Below are 20235 nucleotides of genomic sequence, written 5' to 3'. Positions count from 1 at the left end.
AAGCCACCGCTGTTGTGACCTTCCCCCAAATGTTTGCTGGCTTTGTCCTGTCAAATGCAAATTAGGTCGTCAAGCCCTGCACGCCACCCGACGATTGATAAACATCGCAAACTGCAGCACCGCGTCGCGGAGCGGTGACTGTCTTGGGAGAGCTCAGAATCATGGGGCCTTCGATGCGTCTGTGTCTGTGCAGTTTGTTTCTCGCGGGTAAGCTTGCACGTTGCTTTCTGTTTTACATATTAGTTGTGCTATGTGTATTATGCCAAGAGATGCGGCGTCTATCTGGAAGTCGTGCAGAGCAGGGCGGCACGCTGCGTGTTTATGGAATGGCCCACGGAAGGAGACATCGTAGAACTACTTCTCAAATTCCTTCAAGCGACCTTATGTATCTGCACGTGTTTGGGGGTGTGCGCTTTCCCACATGCTCTGCCTCAGAGAAATGCTTGCCACGTGACGATCAAACCGATTAGCCAAATTACCTTTCAGAACCAAATTTATTGCGAAGGTTTTTTGTTGTTGTTGGATGTGGCGTGTGTGTGTGTGTGCAATCATCGGTGACCGGGCTGAGGTCATCAACTCGCTACACTTGAGAGCCCGGTTTAATCACGGGCGGCTGAAACCTGGAGTCAAGCCCAGGATCTCAGCGGTCACCTCCTTCATGCGCGCCGTTACTTTCAGCTTGCTCCTAGCTTCCGTGTCTCTCCGTGCGTATTATTTGTATTCATGTCGGCTCTTGACCCGCGACGGATTACTCGGCTGATATTACCGCCGCTGATGCGTTGGCAATGGTGCAGACACATGAATAATAACAAAAAAACGAAACAGCTCAACACATTCGTCAGTAACACCGCGTGGCTTCGAACGAAAGAGTAAACAACGGGCGACGTTTCGGGCAACGGCCCTTCTTCGTAGCGCGTACGTAGAGCCGTCTCTCTCTTCAGCAGTGGATTGACTCCGGCTTCCCCCCCGCGCGTGCTGTCGCTCGTTCGTGGGGTTGCCCCAACGTCGCCAATGTGTCAGCAGCAGTCAGTGGGGAAAGAAAACAAAAATGGCATTGTAATCTTCACCACATCGTCATCATTGTTGTTGTTGTTGCTAATGTGATCCTCGCGACGGTGGTGGGGGGGGGGGCTAACGAGCCGTGCAGTGCACTGCTCTCTGGCGCGAGCGTGGCAGGCGGCGGGGCCTCGTGAACGCGGAGGAGTCAAAATCATTCCACAAAGGGAGACTGATCCCCTCCACTGCCAGTTTAAACATGGGGGGTGGGTGGGTGGGGCCCCCCACCTTATTAACGCTCGCGGATGGAAAATAAGCGCGGCGCGGGGCGAAGTTACGGCTCGCTTGGCCTCAGTGTATCGTGCCATTAAAGAGTATTTATTATTAAACAGGCGCACACAAATACATATGCAACGAATCTGGCCTGCAGGGCTCTCCGGAGGAAACTCCGTGTGGTGGGGGTGGGGCGAGGTGGGGTGGTCCGAGTGGGAGGGGCAGGGGGGGCGAGGTGGGGTGGTCCGAGAGGGGGGGGCAGGAGGGGCTAGGTGGGGTGGTCCGAGAGGGGGGGGGCAGGAGGGGCTAGGTGGGGTGGTCCGAGTGGGAGGGGCAGGGGGGGCGAGGTGGGGTGGTCCGAGGGGGGGGGGCAGGAGGGGCTAGGTGGGGTGGTCCGAGTGGGAGGGGCAGGGGGGGCGAGGTGGGGTGGTCCGAGGGGGGGGGGCAGGAGGGGCTAGGTGGGGTGGTCCGAGAGGGGGGGGGCAGGGGGGGGCGAGGTGGGGTGGTCCGAGGGGGGGGGGGCGGGGGGGGCTGGTTTGTGGTAGCTGTTGACGGCCCCCTGGAGTGATCGGCAAGGCCACACAGGCACGGCGGGGGGGGGGGGGGCACGGCGGGGTGGGGGGGGGCTGGGGGGGCATGGCGGGGGGCTGGGGGGGCATGGCGTGGGGGGGGAGGGGGGGGCACGGCGGGGGGGGGGGGGCACGGCGGGGTGGGGGGGGGCTGGGGGGGCATGGCGGGGGGCTGGGGGGGCATGGCGTGGGGGGGGCGGGGGGGGGGCACGGCGGGGGGGGGGGGGCACGGCGGGGTGGGGGGGGCTGGGGGGGCATGGCGGGGGGCTGGGGGGGCATGGCGTGGGGGGGGGGCGGGGGGGGGGGCACGGCGGGGGGGGGGGCACGGGGGGGGGGCAGGCGAGAAACTTTCGGTGAAGCCGGGATTATTATTGTCGATAAAGTCGATTCAATGACAAACACCAAAAAATTGTAATCGACGATTTCTCGGGCATCTTAAAACAAAAAAGTTGCGCCTCCATCCCGAAGGTGGGAAACCCCCTGAAAGCCGATTGGCTATTGGTGCCGATCACCTCACCGAGCCTTGCTAATCACCTCCCGTCCAGCGGCACACGGGGGCGGGAACTGATATGAGACTTTTTTTCTTTGCCACTTTTGAGCTTGTTTTTTTATTTACCAAGCAATGGTACGGATAATCGGTAGAGTGATCGATTACTCAGATTATAATCGGATAACCCAGATCAAATGTAAACGTGCGTTTTAGATTATTTCGATTATATGGCTGCTAAAACTTTCCACGCGACAAGCCACTTCGTTGAGCTATCGTTTGGGGCCAGGTCGCTTCAGAAAAAAGAAGCTAATAGCTCAGTGGGCCTTACCTGGTAAAATAGAAGTTTGGCTTTATTTGTGTTTTTTTTATTTGTTTACTTTTCCTATACTTTCCACTCCCATCGTGTTTGTGTATTGTTGTTTGTTGCTGTCAATGTTTTGACTCCGTGCCCCAACTAGATATTTGTGGGAAAAGAGGCTTTATAGCTCATCGGATTCCTTCGCTTAAAATAAATATTCTGATTTATTATTCTGAAAACTGCAATTAAGAGCGATGGGCACAGGCTGAGACACGATACGACCGTGAGGATGATGTCAATTTAATAAATTCGTGAATCGACTCAACACGGTGAATCGTAATGATGAATCTGATTGCAGTCGGAGGTGGCGGGGGGGGTGAATTGTTACCATGGAAGCGATGGCAGTGTTATGGTAGGGGGTCCTCTGTGTGTGTTGTCGAGTGTAAAGGTGGCACAGGTGGTGCATCGGCCATTCATCTCAGTCAGGCAACCCATTGCACCTGGGTCTGCCCCCGTGACCTCCTGCCAGCGGAGGCGTTCGCTCACCTTCACGTTGTCCTCAAACGTGCACTTAGCCTGGCACAAGCGCCGTGGTGACGTCCCCGCCACTTAGTGGCGAACGGCGGCTGTTGCTGTAAAGGGAGCAAGTCGCGGTCCGTGGCCACCCAGTGAGTCGATGGGCCCCCCCGCTCTGAGCCCCCCATCCAGTCCCTTGCGATGGCACACAGCCTCTCCTCCGCAGCATGCCCACGCGCGTTGGTGAACGTGGCCGAGCGCTTCCGAGCCACGCGGGCTCCGAGGGCAATGCCGTTTTTTTAGTTCTAGATTTGAAGCTTTCGTGACTGCAAGGATTCATATTCTTAGGTTTTTCTCGGTAAAGTCACGTAGGTAAAAAATTTAAATTTAAATTAATAATATTTTTATTTTACTTTGATTAATTTTAATTTTTTACCTACGTGACTTTACCGAAAAAACCTAAGAATATGTGTTTTTTTTAGGTTTTTAGTTTTCGTTGTTGTTGTTTAAATCGAACGGTGGCTCTCAGCATCGACGTGGAATCCCCCTGATGAGCCCGAAAATCTCGGCGCTGCACCTCGAAGTGCCGTCGCCTCTCACCCCGTGACCTGGGATGGGTTTGAGAGTCGGGATGCCCCACCACTCCCCCCCATCCCCCTCCCTTCCCTCCCTCCCTCCCTCCCTCCCCCCACCACCTCGCTGTGATTAAAGAGTCGTCGAGGGTTGATCCGGCACCAAGTGAGCGACAGGCGTGGCTGGGTAACGCCGCAACACGCGGCTCAACATTCGCCGGTCAGAAAAAAAAGTAAATAAGTTTATTAAAATAAATAAATAAATAAGTAGGCACCCGCACACCTGGGGACGGTGCTCCCCCGCGGGGCCGCACCTGCCGGGTGTTTGGTGAACGTCGCGATGCGACCCCCGTCGCCCGGTGTCACCACCGTGCCCGCTGCCACGTCTTGTCGCGGGACGTGCCACGTGCGGTCACGCCCGGGGTGGTGGGGTGGTGGTGGGGTGAGGTGGTGGGGGGGTGGGGTGGTGGGGTGTGGTGTGGTGGTGTGTGGTGGGGTGTTTTGATGTGGTGGTGTGGTGGTGGGGTGGTGTGGTGGTGGGGTGGTGGTGGGGTGGGGTGGTGGTGTGGTGGTGTGGTGGAGTGTGGTGGTGTGGTGGCTGTTTTGATGTGGTGGTGTGGTGGGGGGGGTGGGGTAGGGTGTGGCGGGATGGTGTGGTGGGCCTCCTCTAGATAACTGAATTGGGACACCGAGAGCGCCGTCGGCGAGCGTACATTGCCGGGCGCGGCGTTCCGGCACAAGCGGCACTCGCTCCCTCGCTCCCTCGCTCGCTCCCTTGCTCGCTCGTTCGCTCGTTCTCTCGTGCGTTCTCGTCGGTGCGCTCACGGCACACGTCCCGCGTGCCACGTGGCAATGCGATGACCCTTCGCCGCCTGACGTCTTGTGCGGGTTTGGCGACAGCGCTGAGAATCGACGAGGGCCCACTCACTCATTCTCAACACTCACTCTACTCTCTCACTCTCCTCTCAACACTCACCCCCCTCTCACCCCCTCTCACCTCTCACTCCACTCACTCTACTCTCTCACCCCCCTCTCACCACTCACCCCCCTATCACCACTCACCCCCCTATCACCGCTTGCTGACTCCCCCCTCTCACCGCTGAGTCGACTCCAAATCTCGTCCAGGTTTTTGCCCAGAATGTCCCACCCACCCCATTACATGGCATACGTCCTGCGGTCATGTCAGCACAATGATCCCGGCGGTCCGGTGGTGGGGGGGGGAATAAGATGCGTCGTGAAAATAAACCCAACTCTCTCTCTCACACACGCACACGCACGCTCTCTCACAACCGCCTCGACTCCTGCCAAGTGCTGGCGAGGGTGGGCCACCTCACTCAGGCGGGCACGTGGCCACGCATTAAGACGTTCGTGGCTTGGTGCTGGGCCAGGAATCGCGCGGAATTTCTCTCAACGCGGCACCGCCGCTCGGTTATCTGCGGGGTGTTTTGAGTTTCCCCGCTGAGATGAGCGAGCGAGCGAGCAGAAGGTAGTCCCTGAGATGGATATGCCGTAGCCTCCAATGGGGTTAACTGTAAAAGTCCTGAGGGGGATGTCGTTGTTTATAATATATAAATAAGCAGAACTCTGTTCTGTCTCCAAATATATCGTTTTTTTTAGTATGTCAGCCTATTGGCTTTCCAGACGACTAATGTTGCCCAAGAGCGTGCGTTTGTTTTAAACGAACACTGCTGCATTATTATAAAGCATTCGTCCGAATGTCTGTGCTGCGAGTTCCAAGCACCGTACATATGTACGCGCCATCGGAAGGAAGCTGCGTCTCAAGACGCCGTAGAAAAAAACAGGACGGGGGGGGGGACCACCAAAAGCAGACAGACTAAGAAACCTCAACACGTTCGTTATGATCCAGGAGACAGTCACAGGGGCAGGGAAGGCCAATCGGAGGGGAATTGCACGTTACGCAAAAAGCACCGCAGAAACAGCAGGCTGACTCTCCATCAAAGTAAACCATTGAATGTCAAGTTCTAGAGTAAATAGGGGCAGAGTGCGTGCTGGTGATGGTGGAGCACTCAGTGGTGGTGAATTTTTGTCTTTGAAAGCCACTCTGAATTTTTGTCTTTGAAAGCCACTGAATTTTTGTCTTTGAAAGCCACTTAGAATTTTTGTCTTTGAAAGCCACTGAATTTTTGTCTTTGAAATACACTGAATTTTTGTCTTTGATAGCCACTCGGAATTTTTGTCTTCGAAAGCCATTCCGAATTTTTGTCTTTGAAAGGCACTCTGAATTTTTATCTTTGATAGCCACTCTGAATATTTATCTTTAAAAGCTACTCTGAATTTTTATCTCTCAGAGTTGTTTGGACTTTTTATGGACTGTTTCTTTTCTCATGAAAAATGGACCCGAAGTCTTAACTGGGGTCCTTAGCCGGCAAAACAAAGAGGCCTGGTCAATACATGAAAGAGATGGAACGTGAATATCAGTCTACTATTGGATCTGAGGTCGTCGGTTCGATCCCGACCCTGACACCTGCTATATATTTGGGAGTTGCGTGTCTCTCTCCGCGTGGCCACGTGGATTTTCCTCCGGGGTCCCTCCGGTGTTTCCCTCCACATTTAGAATGGTACATCACGCGTTTAGAGTATTTGGCTGCTATAATGTCTACGTGATGATGAGCCACTCCGTTGAACTATCATTTGTGATAGCCAGGTCGCTTGTGAAAAAGGATCGACACAGCCCAGTTGGCCTTACCCGGTAAAATTAAAATTTGTTTATAGTTTTCGTTTTTCACTCCTGCAGACTCGTCGTGGCGCACAGCGGCAATGCACGGCTGACACGTACATTCCGCCCGGTGTTTTTCCGACTGCCCCCCCCCCTCACCACCGCCTCTGCCCCCCCCCTCAGGACCGCAAGCTGTCGCGCAGCGAGCGGCAGAGGTTCCGCGAGGAAGCCGAGATGCTCAAGGGGCTGCAGCACCCGAACATCGTGCGCTTCTACGACTCGTGGGAGACGAACGCCAACGTCAAGGGCAAGAAGTGCATCGTGCTCATCACCGAGATGATGACGTCCGGCACGCTCAAGACGTGAGGCTCACGCGCGCTCGCACGCGCACACGCACATGCACACACATACACGCTCGCACACGCACATGCACACGCACATACACGCACGCACGCGCGCTCGCACGCGCACACGCACATGCACATACACGCACGCACGCTCGCTCGCACGCACACACGCACATGTACACGCACATACACGCACGCACGCGCGCTCGCACGCGCACACGCACATGCACACGCACATACACGCACGCTCGCACGCGCACACGCACATGCACACGCACATACACGCACGCACGCTCGCTCGCACGCGCACACGCACATGCACACGCACATACACGCACGCACGCTCGCTTGCACGCGCACACGCACATGCACACGCACATATACGCACGCACGCTCGCTCGCACGCGCACACGCACATGCACACGCACATACACGCACGCACGCTCGCTCGCACGCGCACACGCACATGCACACGCACATACACGCACGCACGCTCGCTCGCACGCGCACACGCACATGCACACGCACATACACGCACGCACGCTCGCTCGCACGCGCAAGCACGCTCGCTCGCACGCGCAAGCACAGATACACGCACGCATGCGTACATGCACGAAGGCAAAGCTGCATACAAGCACGCTGGCGTGGGCCCTGTAATTCAAAATCCTTAAATGCACTAAATTATTGCCGTATTGTCGGGATTATAATATGCGCTTTCTTTTTGCTGTGTTTTAAAGCAAAAAGTTTGGGAGGTGTGTCTTATAACCCAGCAAGTACGCTCACACGCGCGTGTGCGTGTGACTGTTATTTGTGTCGCATTGTAGACACTGGCCACAAATTTGGGGTGAGTCTTACTTACTGGAGCGTCTTATAATCCGGACAATACGGTAATAACTGTGCGCATTTAAATACTTAACGATCATGTGTACCCAGGCGCTTGAATTATATGAATCGGAAAAAAAAACACACTGTCTGCTTCACAGTGAACCTTAAACATCCCATGACGTTACTTGAAGGAAAAAAAAACAGTGGACCATATGTGCCGCCAGAGTCATGGTCCAAGTTTTGGCAAAAAATGTTAAAACTATCCGCAAATTACTTAGCTGGGTAAACCCACATATCAGCATCGCCCTCCTCTACATACGAACATTCGACTTACAAAGTTTCAGAGGTACGAACGAACCTGTCCGTATGCCCAGTTGCAGCTGTTCACGATGCTATTGCCTGTTACAAGTTTATTTATTAAGAGATGAATAGAGCAATTGTGCAGACATCTCCTGGTAAGTTTTTCAAGAGAGTAGAGAGGAAACACGAGCACCAAAGGAAATTAGCATCTACATCTGCAGAACATGAAGAACCAGTGGCATCTACATCTGCAGAACGTGAAGAACCAGTAGCATCTTCATCTGCAGAACATGAAGAACTAGTGGCATCTACATCTACAGGAGATTATACAACTTTTAAAGCCATTCCCCGTGTTTAGTGTTCATGCCGTACAACTTGTTTCCAATTGAGAGGAATAAAATTGGACTTACGAACAAATCGACTTATGAACCCAAATCGTTCGTAAGTAGAGGAGTCCCTGTAACCGGCAAACTACATCTGCCTGTGAAGCATAGCGTCTCCGTGCTTGCTATGAAAACAGCACGAATGCCATGGCCAGGACGTTAGAACGGTTCAGGTGAGATGTAAGGCGCTTTGAGTTGCCGAGGCGTTTAAGGTGAAAAGCTTCGGGGGTCAAAGTGCAGCCCTGAAATTGATCGCTCTCACCACCGATGGCAGATAGGCCTCCACTCTCGAAAGGCCCTCGAGGAGTATCGCTTGGCCTACTCACTTCCTTAGGAATGGCTTTTTGCGTTCAGTTTGTTGGCCTCCTCCCGACACACCTGCAATAAGCACCGTTGGCTACGTATGTTTGCGAAAGAAGTTCAACACACATTCAAGTCTTCGAAGAGGTGTCAGTACCCACACCTTACCCCACTACACGCGACCTACCCCAGCTGCTAGCCTGTGAGGAGGAATCAAGAAGCTGGCACCGCTGTTTCATCTACTGCGCTGGGAGACTGAATTGCACAGGTGACCTCTGCATTGCAAGTGCGCTATCCATTGTAATGTAATGTGTTTTCATGATTATGATAAATAATTGTATAATGCGGTATTCGTGCATATTGCATCTCACAATGCTGCATTGCATGTAATGTGCATAGTTATTTATTTATTATTTGTTCGACCAGGCAAGGCCCACTGAGCTATGTAGCTGTTTTTCAGAAGCGACATGGCCACAAACGATAGCTCAATGAAGTGGCTTATCACGTGGAAATGTATCGCAGCCTAATACTCCAAACGGATTATTCTAAATGTGGAGGGATGAACCGGAGGGACCCAGAGAAAAATCTACGCAACCACGGGGAGCAACACGCAAACTCCAAATATACAGCAAGCATCAGGATCGAATCCACGAACTCCTGCAAACCAGGCGAGGCAGTTAACATCTTGCCACCGCGGCTCCCCGTTATGCAAGGGGGCGGCCAGAACCGGCACCAACAATTGCCCAGTCGATGCGTGGCCTGCCGATAAGAGGCGACACTCGCTACGCGGCAGTCCCAGCGAATTGAACCGCTGCAAGAGGGCGCAAACCCAGAGAGGTTTTTCTTTTGATGGCTGTGCCTTCCTTTCCTTTGAGACTGCGCTGGTAGGCGATGCCCCCTGGATCGCAGAGAGAGCCCCGTGAAGGTGCTCTTACGTAAAGGGGGCAGATGCCAATGTGCCAACCATGCGGTCCTGCGTAGGACACACACACACACACAACAACAACAAAACACAACAACCCCCCCAATGAAAAAAACGATTAAGAGCAATGGAAAAGTACGGCCGTCATCCGACGTGCCGCCGCTACAACCTGGCACGCGCGGGCTCATCAATCATGAGAGGGCAATCACGAGATTTTCTTGACAAGCGCACGGTGGGGTTTAGTTATTTAATTAGACGCGTTTGTTCGGTTTGCTTTGGGTGGCAGGGGGTGGGTTTTTTTTGGAAAACGTGGGCCGAGTTTGAAGGAGGGGGAGGTGGAGGAGGCATTGGAATCGGGCGATGTGCCACGTCAAATCCACCCACTTTGTGACTTCCCTCCCGCACCACGGTTCTGCGCTGTGGAAGGCCAAGGGCACGGCGTAAGATGATTGAGATAATTTGCGAGCGACGGTGAGATCTCAAAAGATCGCTGAAGGCAACCGCCGTGGAGAGGAAAAATACAAACCTCAAATCCCCACGACACCTCCAATTGTATGCAGTCACGTGACGTACAGCCTCCTTGTCAGTCTTTATCAATCCACTGCTGTGTGAATGCCACGCGCCATGACTTTTGGTCATGTTGGCCATTGCTTGACCATACTTCATCACACTGCACATCCCTGAAAAAGAGTTTCATAGCTCATCGGATTCTTCCATAAAAAATTGAGATTTGGCGTTTCTAAATAAAACGTTTCTGATCAGTGCAGATTGCTGAAGGGCGGTTGGGTTGGGGCAGGGTGCCGGTCCGTTTCGGATATCGCTCGTCACCGACGTTATAGCCGCGGCCACGAATCGAACTCACATGGCCAAGGGTTCGCAGCGCAGCGCGCTGACCGCTGGCACCACCGCTCCACCTCGGTGGGAGCAGAGGACCCAGGCCGACGCTCCCGGCCGTCAGCCGCACGGTGCACTCGGCAGAGAAGCGTCCCACACACACACGTCACAGGCGAACCACATTACCTTGCTTGATCTCGTCAAGGAAGATAAACCATCATAACGCAAACTCGGGTCACCCTCGCAGCAGCAGCGGCTTTTGATTAGCCATCGACCAAAGACAGTCACTGCATCGCGCACTTTCAGATACGCTGCTGTGACCAGCTGGAACACTCTTCCTTCCGATATTAGGAAACCACTAGAGCTATGGACTTATAAATCGATATTGACAAACTTATGTATTTAGAATAGCTTTTTGTGTGTTTAGTTTGTTGTCCTTACCTTGCACCTCTGATTAGCACGGTTGGCTACGTACGGTGCGAAAGAAATTCAACATATGTACACACATGTCGCAGATACCAGTGGCTTGGGTCCGTGCCAATATTTAATGGAAGTGTCTCATTAATATGGAAACACCTTTCCAAGTTGTCGAGCAGTTTGAAGAACCAGATAAGTAACTGTGAATAACCCAACTAATAACGGTTATGCATTGTAATTCATATGACTACATTACCCCCCCCCCCCCCTCTGGTCTTCACACCTGATTGACTCACAGTGACGACATCACATCTATCGCTCTATTTAAAACCGAAACAGGAGGAGGATTTCATCACAATTCTGGCTGTCGCCTGATGATGCTAGTTGTAATTACCGGCGAAAAGTCATGCTCGAATAGTGCGTGCTGTGGGTATACTCTCCAAAACAACCGGTTAGTGCTGAACCAGCAACTAATTGGCACATTTATATTTACGCGATCTAACCCCAAAAAACCTCTATTATGGATAACATTGGTCGCGAAAGCCATACCGCGTGTGAAACTAAATAAATAACTCGTGTTTCCCGTTTGTGTCTCTCCAAATAAAAAAGAGAAATATTATGTTTACATATCCCATAGGCCCCACAGGCATGTGGGCGTGCATTGTATTAGCAGCATGGGTTCTTTGACCAGTTTCAACGTTCATTTCCTCATCAGCAGAGTGTGAGGCTTGCTGGTGAACTTCCAGATGCTTATAGGCTTTAAATGGGTCCCAGTTCGATGCAGAGCTATGTAATACGTAACACACAGTCATAACACTTTTTGAAGCATCTGGTAAAGATTATGTGTTTGAGGGAGAGTTAAAATTGAAGCGGACGTGATACCAGCCACCAGGTTGTGATGACCGTTATTTGCCAGAACACTCAAAAGACAGGATTTCATGAGGGGAGATTATGAGAATTAGGATGTAACTAAGAGGGATTACATAGACTGTATACATCACGACAGGTCGGCTCCGTGATTTGCTGAGTCAGCGGTAATAACGACGACAGATTTAACGCATTAGGTGGCAGCTTTAGGTGCCAGTTCCAATCTAAATCCCCCCAAAAGAGCAATTTGAGGTGTAATTGAGGTTTGCCAGCCCTGAGGTGCAAAACAACTCCATATATATCTCACAAGAATAATAGGTAGAATATCCCACGATACCTGACGAGGGGAAACTACTTGTAAATGCATCGTCCAGAGTGATGTATCATCATCATTATTATTACTACCGCATTATAGTAATGCATACCGTATTCTTAGGTTTTTTCGGTAAAGTCACGTAGGTAAAAACATTAAAATTAATAAAAGTAAAATAAAAATCACGACGTTTCGGAGGCAACACAAGCTTCCGTCTTCAGGTGGAACCGTCACAGCCACCTGAAGACGGAAGCTTGTGTTGCCTCCGAAACGTCGTGATTTTTATTTTACTTTTATTAATTTTAATGTTTTTACCTACGTGACTTTATCGAAAAAACCTAAGAATATGAATCCTTGCAGTCACGAAAGCTTCAAATCTAGAATTAAAGCATACCGAACAAAAATGGGGACTTTTACGGTCCCCGGGGGAAGACTTACAGATTCCCCGGCATGTGCCACGTCACGAAAGAGGGACGATCCACGGGGAAACCAGGACAAGGGTGGCGACTCCGGCTGTGACGACGACGATGACGAGAGGCCTCGGCGGGTGACACGCAGCGAGGCAGCGAACGTGCCGGCACGCCGTCGTTCGGCTCAAGGGGACCGCGAGGGCGTCTCCGTGCCGGTGTTTAGGTCGTCCCAGCCTCAGCCGTCCGCTCAATTATCATTATTATATATTTTTTCACCTCTCACGGTGGTTCGTGCCCCGCCGCCCCTGGCTTCAACCTCGTCGATCGTTTTTTACGACCAGAAAGCCGGCGACAACAAAAAATAAAATAAACTACCACCGTCATCGACGCCATCCCCACTCGCAAACTTTACAGCCACGGGCCGCCGATACGCTCCGGATTTTACGACCGCCCTCCTGTCATGCCGATTTATATTCTTTATTTCTATTTAACCGACCATTCGGCGATAACTGCTCGCAGTAACACAATGTCCACGCGATGGTTTACTGAAGCGGCAGCAGCAGCAATGGACTGTCGCAACGCGCCACGACCGCCCCGGCATTAAACCGAGAGTTGAACGTTGAACGGCGGTGCGGACGTACAGAAGAACACCTCCCCCCCTCCATGCCCGCCGCCACAGTGGCAAGATGTTATCTCCCTCACCGGGTATACAGGAGGTCGGGGGTTCGATCCCGACCCCGACGCCTGCTGTATATTTGGACTTTGCATGGTTCTCCCTGTGGTCGCGTGGATTTTTCTCCAGGTCCCTCCGGTTTTTCCCTCCACGTTTAGAATCAACGTGCGTTTTGATCATTTGGCTGCTATAGGTTTCCACGCGATGACAAGCCACTTCGTTGGACTACCGTTTGTGTCCAGGTCGCTTGTCAAAAAGAGCTATACAGCTCGATAGGGCCTTACCTGGTGAAATAAAAAAAATGGATCATAGTTAGTTAATAATTGTTCCAAGACGTCTGGCCAGCGTGGAAGGATAATTCAAAACTCACCGGTAAGAGGGGCTTCTCCAGAGCTCCCTCTAGTTGAGGCCCTGCCACCAGCGGTGATGCGAGCGAGCAATTTCAGGGCTGCACCTTCATCACCCCTCCGTTGCTTCTCGCTGTGGAAAAGCACTCGCTGTAATTAAGCAGCCTCGCGAGACGCGTTCCACGGGGCAACAATGGGGAGGCGTGAGCGATGGACAAAGCAGGCGTGGTCGCGCGGCACAATAGTCATATCCTTGGACACGGCATCTATTGCGAACAGCCTGTCATTGTAGAGACGATGTCCCATTGCGTTGGATACTTTTTAAATCCTTTATATTAAGTTCACTTGCTTGCTTGCTTGCGCGCTTACGACTGCAAATCTTTCGTTCGTTTTTTAACCCACTTCCCGTGATCCAATCGTGCTGACATTTTGCACACAGACTCGTTGTGCGTGACAATGTATTTTAGTGAAAAAGAAAATTCCAAAATTTTCCAATTTTTAGGAAAAAAAATTATATTTAATTACCAATTGCTTAATGGTGGCAGGCAATCATCTGACCCATAGGTGGCAGCCATCTCAAGCCAGAGGACGAGAGGACTCTAGCCGCCCGTTTCAAAGACCAATGTGGGCTGGGTTGTGGCCCATTGAACACGCATATAAAGGATTTTATAGTGAAAAACTTTGTTTTTACGGGTTAATTTTTTTTCACGGGATAGCTTAGCAGACAATGTTCCGGAGGAACCCCGCCCCCCCCATCCCCCGCCCCGCCATCCCCAGGCAAATGGGAAATCGTCACGCCGAGTGCCATCCTAAAGGGTTCCGTTTGAATTATGCATGGCCGGGTGTCACGACGCGTCTCTCTCGTCGGCGATTGCATGCGGAGGAACGATTAAATGGTCCTGAGAAACTTTGCCCCTTTAAGTCAGTCAATGTAAGCCAGAGTGCTTTTCGCGCTCGCTCAAAATGAGCAGCGCTCCGGTTTGCAGCCCCGAGGCAGTGGTGGAAATCGGCCATTCCCACGCCAGCGACGAGAGTGATTTACAGGTCGACCGCTGTCGGACCTCCCCACACAAAGTGGCGCCTTCATTTTATTGACGGACAGAGGGGGCGACGAGTTGGCCCCGCGACCATAAGTTGACCTTATGAACTTTCGATGGTGTGCCCCCCCCCCCCCCCGCTCTACGGCAGGGCCCGCCAGACCGGCTAATTTAAGGCACCACCCAATAGTCTCGGTTAGTTCCCCAAATTGTTTCCCGGATTTTGTGAAAAAAATTTACGAATCTATTTTCTGAACTCTCTCAACTCAAAACATTAAAATGGTGAGATTGTCAGTTTTTTATATAGGTCAAAGGTCATAGGATGTACAAATACCATAGGTCCTGGATTCTTGCCAAGTGGCATAAAAAAACATTTATTTTACCAGCTAAGGCCCACTGAGCTGTACAGCTCTTTTTCAGAAGCCGCCTGTCCACATATGATAGCCCAACAAAGTGGCTTGTCACGTGAAAATGTATAACAGTCAAATACTCAAAACGCACGTTTATTTTAAATATGGAGGGAAAAACCGGAGGACCTGGAGAAAATCCACGCGACCACGGGGAGAGAGACACACAAACTCCAAATATACAGCAAGCGTCAGGATCGGAATCGAACCCACGACCACCTGAAAACCAGGCGGGGTAGTTAACATCTCACCACCGTGGCGCTGACTCAACTAACTTTTTGGTTCTTTCAGTAAAGTCACGTAGAAAGAAAATAAATGCAATAATAGAATACGACGTTTCGATTGCAACACAAGCAATCGTCTATGTTCTGTCTCTCTCTGTGTGTCTCTGTGTTGTCTCTCTCTCTGCTTGTGTGTCTGTCTGTGTGCCTCCGTGTCTGTGTTTTGTCTCTCTCTCAAATGTAGTTCTACCCGATGACGATTGCTTGTGTTGCAATCGAAACGCCGTATTCTATTATTTTATTTATTTTATTTCATTTCTACGTGACTTTACCAAAAGAACCAAAGAGTAATTCCTGCAGTCACGAAAGCTTCAGATCAAGTTTGACTCAACTAAGTTTTGCTGCGACATGTGCACGAATGCATTCGCTTACAAAGTAGATGGAGCAGCAGACTGGAGCAGCAGAATTTCCGTCGTCCTGTTTTCTTCGGCAATGACTCACGTCGTTTGCAGGCGAGACCCACGCACAATCAGACGGGGCCCCCACCCCCCACCCCCCCACCACAAGCTCTTGCACCGACTGCCGTCTTACGCAACGTTGCCTTTGTTACGCGGAAGGCACAACGCGGAGCCATCATTACTTAATGTAAATTTTCTTTCCGGTGTAAATGATGCACCTGCAAACACATCCGCGCGAGCTTCCATGATGTGGTCTAAATTTAAGATGTGAATGTTATGTGTGTGTGTGTATATATAAAAAAATAACATGGCTGAGTGAAGCATAATTAATTTGTTTGGCCAACACCAACAACCTCCATTCGCCACTAAGTGGCGGTGACGTCACCATGGCCCTTGTGCCAGGCTAGGTGCACTTTGAGGCCACGTGAAGTGTCGAAGGCTCGCTGTATTTTAGCTGGCCGGCGCTGCGCTCGTTGTTGTGAGCGTTGCTCCTCTGCCCTCCGCTGTTGTTGGACGGCGACTGCCTCGAACTGCCCAGTCGCGTCCTTCACCAGCCCCCTTCATAGAGGGCGATTTTGACACCGCTGGTACCAGTCTCCAGCAAGTCCACTCAACTCACATCCTCCTGTACCGAATCTCTTCTCTAGCCCATGCCGCCCTCGTTTAGCCCCCTCTGTCCGGCCAAACAGAAGCTGCTTGGTCAAGCGGTGGCTGCTGAGGAATGTGGGCTACATGACCCAGCCAATGTAGCCTCGCCTGCCAGAGGAGCCCTCTGACCGGACTGTGTCCAGAACTTTCATGGTTCTACAAGTTTTTCACACTGCAATCCAGCCTGTTGAAGCTCAGGATGGATCGTAGGCAAGCCAGCCAGAATGTTTCAAACCGGTGCAGATGTTTTCTTCAGAAGGGTCCAGGTTTTCGGCAGCATAGAGCATAGAGAAGGGAGGGCATAACTGTGGCCAAAAAGACCTCACTGACAAAGACCTCCCGGTTAGCTTGTAACAGTGCTGTTAGCGAGTACCTATGAAGGCCAGATGGGTGGCCGGCACCATGCCCAGTAGCTCTGTTTACACATCGAACCAGGTTCTCATTAGAGGCTGAGTCGACCTAGGGGAGGCCCACACCCGTTCAGATAATTATCGCCACCAGTGTTGGCCATGAGCGGGACTGGAACTCGGCACGCTGGGTTCGTGGTGCAGCCTGCTAACCGCTGCGCTAGTGTTCCCCACAAAGACACAGACAACACACACATGCACAAAGACACACACACATGCACAAAGACACAGACACATGCACAAAGACACAGACACATGCACAAAGACACAGACACATGCACAAAGACACACACACATGCACAAAGACACACACATGCACAATGACACACACACATGCACAAAGACACACACACATGCACAAAGGCACACACGCATGCACAAAGACACACACATGCACAAAGACACACACACATGCACAAAGACACACACACATGCACGAAGACACACACACATGCACAAATACACACACACATGCACAAAGACACACACACATGCACAAAGACACACACACATGCACAAAGGCACACACGCATGCACAAAGACACACACACATGCACAAAGACACACACACATGCACAAAGGCACAGACAGCAGGCACACACCCACCAGCAACACCCACCTGACAGCTGCTGCTTGCCTGGCCTTCCCCGCACCGCCCCCCCCCCCTGCCCTCCCGCAGCTACCTGAAGCGCTTCAAGGTGATGAAGATCAAGTTGATGCGCAGCTGGTGCCGCCAGATCCTCAAGGGGCTGCACTTCCTGCACACGCGCGACCCGCCCATCATCCACCGCGACCTCAAGTGCGACAACGTGTTCATCACGGGGCCCACGGGCTCCGTCAAGATCGGTGACCTGGGCCTCGCCACGCTCAAGAGGGCATCCTTCGCCAAGAGCGTCATCGGTGAGGGGCGTCGTCGTCATCATTGTCGCCATCGTCGTCATCATCATCATCGTCGTTGTCATAGTCATTGTCGTTGTCATCATCATCGTCATTGTCGTCATCATTATCATTATCGTCATCGTCGTCGTCGTCGTCATCATCATCATCGTCGTCATCGTCGTCATCATCATCGTCATTGTCGTCATCGTCATTGTCGTCATCATCATCATCGTCGTATCGCGTTGAACCCGGTCCACACGGTAGGCGCAGCACTTTGACACGGAACTTACCACCATGAGTAACGGCTGCCACGCCGGCCCCCCCCCCCCCACAAGCCCCCCCTTCACCCCCCACAAGCCCCCCCTTCACCCCCCTCCCGCGCGGGGCGGCACGATCGCGGTGACCCCCCTCCATTATTGTCGCTGCCGCAGGCACGCCGGAGTTCATGGCCCCGGAGATGTACGAGGAGCACTACGACGAGTCGGTGGACGTGTACGCGTTCGGCATGTGCATGCTGGAGATGGCCACGTCCGAGTACCCCTACTCCGAGTGCCACAACGCCGCGCAGATCTACCGCCGCGTCACCAACGTGAGTGCCGGCGTGCACGCGCGAGTACACGTACACACACGTGAGTACACGTGGACAGATTGTCGGGGCAAGTGCCCAGTTGCGAACGCGCGACCGCTGAGCTACGCCACCGCTCACGTGCATCGTCTGCACCTGCAGACGCGGCTGCAAACGGCTAGACGCACACACACGCACACACACACGCACACGCTCACACACACACGCACACACACACACGGTCACGTGGAAACACGAACGCACGCGCAGACACACAGTGCACGAACACCCACGTGGTGGGATAAAGTTTGAGTGATCCATTTCCAAGACGCGTCCGGCCAGCGTGTAAGAGTACGCCATCATGCCCACTGGAGCGGCTCTGGTGGCATCAGCAAGCAATCGCAGGCAGGGCTGCACCTCTGACCAAGCGAGAGGGTGCGTGAGCGGGTTTAATCCCAACACGGTTTTTTAAAATCGTTTGCCATCGATGTCGTGAGTCACGGCCTCGGCTTGCGTGCGGGTCGCCGGGATCGGAGCGCCAGCGCGTAAACAACGTCGTCGCTGCCGCGCTTGCGGCAGAAGAAAAATCTCCCACACCGCGTCTCCAGAACGAGCCGTTTCTTCACTCGACACTGCTTTTGAAACCAAAACAATGAACCTCCGATCAGCACGGTTGGCTTTAACATACATACGTAAATATATTTTTTGGGTTGGACCACGTGGTAATAGTATTAAGCATTGGGTCACAATTTGTCATAATTAGTTAATTTACGTATCACCAGTACGTGTATCCTAAGCCAGGGTGGCGAGATGTTAACTCCCTCGCCTAGTATACAGGACAACATGGGTTCAATCTCAACCTGATCGCCTGTATATGGATTTTTCTCCGGGTCCTCCGGTTTTTCCCTCGACATTTAGAAACATGCGTTGACAGCATGTGGCTGGTATAAATTTCCACGTGATAAGCCACTTCATTGGGCTATCGTTTGTGGCCAGGTCACTTCTGAAAACGAGCTGTATAGGAGCTCAGTGGGCCTGACCTGGTAAAATAAAAAAGTTTTATTTTATCCTGCTTGGCAAGAACCTGGCACCAATGGTATATGACGATGTGCTTTGGGGCCGTCCATCAATGACGTCATGCACCTGGGGGGGGGGGGTCAGACATTTATGACGATGTGTGACGAGGGGGGGGGGGGTTTGGGAAATGTGACGTAACATCAAAATGCGCAACTTTAAATAAATATAGACAACACGTTCTACTTAATTAAATAGACTTTTTAATAAATGTTTTCTCCTACAACATCAGAGTGCAGCGCCACATTAAATACGCACTACAATGACAATAGTTTAAAGCGATTTGAAGCATGTTTTATATTTTTTGGGGGGGGGGGGGCAGAGCTTTGTGACGTCATATTTGAGGGGGGGTCTGACTTTTTGTGACGCCGTGTGACGATGGGGGGGGGGGGTCAAAAATCGTCAAAAATCGCGTGACGTGTATATAGCTCAGCAGCACGTACCATACTCGAATCGGCAGAGGAACGGAACTGTGACGTGTCCGTGTGCCCAGGGACTTTACCCTTGCCACACATCTCAAGGCAGTCGACCCGTGGCGCCTGGGCCTGTCCCGTGACCTCCTGCCAGCGGGCGTTCGACACTTCACGTGGCCTTAACGTGCACCTAGCCTGGCACAAGCGCCGCGGGGACGTCACCGCCACCTAGTGGCGAGTGGCGGTTGTTGTTGTGTCCTTGCGCTCGACAATGTCCCCGCTTAGCCGACGTGCCACAGATCACCCGGCGGCCGGAAACCCCCGACTGCAGCCGGAGTAGTAAGTTACCAGCCGGAGTCCGTGATGCAATTGTCCGGCACGAACGCCTTTGCCCTTTGCGTGCGTCGTGACGTAAGGCGAGCAGTCGGTCGAGGAGCCGGGGGGGGGAGGGCGGCAGACGGAGCCGGGGACCATTGTGCCCGCTGGCGATAAGTCACGCGGTTGGGGAAGGGACCGGCCGACTTATCAGACGGCCCTCCTCGTGATCGCAAAATCTACTTGGAGAAGGGGCACCCATCGGACTCCCCCTGTCCCCCCTTACCCCCCCCTCCTCCTCCTCCCCATCCACCCGGGCGATTGCGACGGTGTCTGAAGACGGCCGGAAAAAACCGAACGGCTCATCGAAACCTGCACGCACTCGGCACAAACCCACCCGGGGTGCCTCTCGCCAAGGCAGAGAGACTGCAGCGAGGGACAATTCAAATGATTGATTGCCCTTCTGGCCTTCTGGAATGACA

The 20235-nt window shown here is 52.5% G+C and overlaps 1 pseudogene across 1 annotated transcript in view; it reads left to right on the top strand.

Annotated features, from left to right (window-relative positions):
- LOC144731282 (uncharacterized) overlaps window positions 1-20235 on the top strand; it is a 154799-nt pseudogene that overhangs the window by 91861 nt on the left and 42703 nt on the right. The window contains exons 2-4 of the transcript XR_013587935.1: window positions 6575-6753; window positions 17187-17407; window positions 17818-17975. The product of XR_013587935.1 is annotated as an uncharacterized LOC144731282 (transcript). The remainder of the gene's footprint in view (window positions 1-6574; window positions 6754-17186; window positions 17408-17817; window positions 17976-20235) is intronic.

Source organism: Lampetra planeri, chromosome 38 (genome assembly GCF_965212315.1).
Source record: "Lampetra planeri chromosome 38, kcLamPlan1.2.h2, whole genome shotgun sequence".
Lineage (NCBI taxonomy): Eukaryota > Metazoa > Chordata > Hyperoartia > Petromyzontiformes > Petromyzontidae > Lampetra > Lampetra planeri.
This window is presented reverse-complemented; position numbering and strand designations above follow the sequence as displayed.